Below are 2,289 nucleotides of genomic sequence, written 5' to 3' on the forward strand. Positions count from 1 at the left end.
GCTGCGCCTACTAGGGCCGATTTCTTCGGACTCCGATCAGAAAATATACCAATGCATGTCGTTAACACCTAGTCCGCCTCGTCCGATCTATCTAAACAGTCTCGACGCACCCAACACTCTTTCAAAGTCGGATTACTCGGACTCAATCTGAAAATGGACCGATGCATGACGTCAACACTTAGCCCGCCTCGTCTGATCTATCTAAGCCATCTCGACCCACCCAACACGCCTTCCAAGTCGGATCACTCGGACTTCGATCTGAAAATCTCCGGACTCATTTTTATGAATATCCCCAGTCAGTAAGAACGTTATTTCGCCAATATATACCAACAATAAACCATATTCCAATAGCTGAACCAAAAATATAATTCCCGATCCAAACGTTCTGCATCGCCCAACGCGACCACCTTCCCTATATATGTCAGGAGAGCACAGGGTTCCCCTCCAGACAACACTTACGCTCTATCCCCGACTCTCGGTCGATCGATAGGCCAGGTCAGCGGTGTCTGTTTCGGCCGAAGCTCGGACTTTGGTCAAAATGTTCCGATACAAAATTTGAACCAAGATAGATACAGATATGATTCCTTCTTAAATATACGTTGATTATCGAACAGAATATGGTAAATATTTTGCGATGACCGAGGATTTCATGAATTTTTTTTTTTTTTCGAAAAAATTTTCTATTATCGGAATTTCCTCAAATTTCATTTGGTTGCCTCCTAATGCTTATTAAAAATGATAATCAACAATCAGAATCATTATTTATCATTTATTTCAATTTTTATAATGAAAAACGTTCACGTCCTTTCGCGCCTCTCGATCGTCGTTTACGTGATGCATCGGTCAGCCCTAGTTTACGTGGTGCATCGGTAAGATCGAGTTCACGTTCTGCATCGGTCTGCCCGAGTTTACGTGGTGCATCGGTAAGATCGAGATTACGTGGTGCATCGGTAAGATCGAGTTTACTTTCTGCATCGGTGTGATCTAGTTTACGTTGTGCATCGGTAAGATCGAGATTACGTGAAGCATCGGTATGATCGAGTTTACGTTCTGCATCGGTCTGGACTCTGAGATATATTTTCGACGTGAAAATGTTCCGATACAACTTTTGAACCAGGATAGTTAGAGAGATGATTTTTTCTGGGATGTACGTTGATTGGGGAATGGATTGTGGAAAATAACTTGCCATGACCGAGGTGTTCTCGAATTTTTTTTTTTTTCGAAAAATATTTTCTGATTTTGGATTTCACTCAAATTTGATTTCGTTGCCTTCTAATGTGTTCTAAAAGAGTAAATCAGTAATCAGAATCGAAAAATATTTTTCGGATTTTTTTTTTTTTGAAAAAAAATTTTCTGATTTTGGAATTTCCTCAAATTTGATTTGGTTGCCTTCTAATGTGTTTTTAAAGCGTAAATCAGTAATCAGAATCAATATTCATTGTCGACTTTAATTTTTATAAGGAAAAATGTTCACGTCCTTAAACGCCTCCCCATCATTAGCCCGAGTCCAAGTCGATGTCAGTCCCGAGCGGACGGTGTCAGATACTACCTATCGCCCCGGTCTGGACTTGGCGAGGTATTTCGACGTGAAATGTTCCGATACAACTTTTGAACCAGGATAGTTAGAGAGATGATTTCTTCTATGTTGTACGTTGATTGTGGAATGGATTGTGGGAAATAACTTGCCATGACCCAGGTGTTCTTGAATTTTTTTTTTTTTCGAAAAAAATTTTCTGATCTTGAAATTTCCTCAAATCTGATTGCGTTGCCTTCTAATGTGTACTAAAAGAGTAAATCAGTAATCAGAATCAATATTCATTGTCGACTTTAATTTTTATAAGGAAAAATGTTCACGTCCTTAAACGCCTCTCCATCGTTACCCCGACTCCAAGACGATGTTAGACCGGAGCGGACGGTGTCAAATGCGACCGATCTCCCCGGTCTGGACTTAGCGAGATATTCCGACGTGAAATGTTCCGATACAAAAATTTAACTGTGATAGTTAGAGAGATGGTTCCTTTTGTGATGTACGTTGATTGTGTAATAGAATATGGAAATAAACTTGAGATGACCGAGGTCTTCTGGGATTTTTTTTTTTTTTCGAAAAATATTTTTCGATTTCGGAAATCCCTCAAATTTCATTGAGATATGTCCTAATGTGTTCTTAAAACTTAAATCAACAATCAGAATTAATATCCAAAAGTTATTTCATTTTTTATAAGGAAAAACGTTCACGTCCTTTCCGCTCCCAAAAAGTGAGATATCATAGAAAATATCGCTATATTTGTT

Source organism: Harmonia axyridis, chromosome X, assembly GCF_914767665.1.
Source record: "Harmonia axyridis chromosome X, icHarAxyr1.1, whole genome shotgun sequence".
In the NCBI taxonomy this organism is placed as follows: Eukaryota; Metazoa; Arthropoda; class Insecta; order Coleoptera; family Coccinellidae; genus Harmonia; species Harmonia axyridis.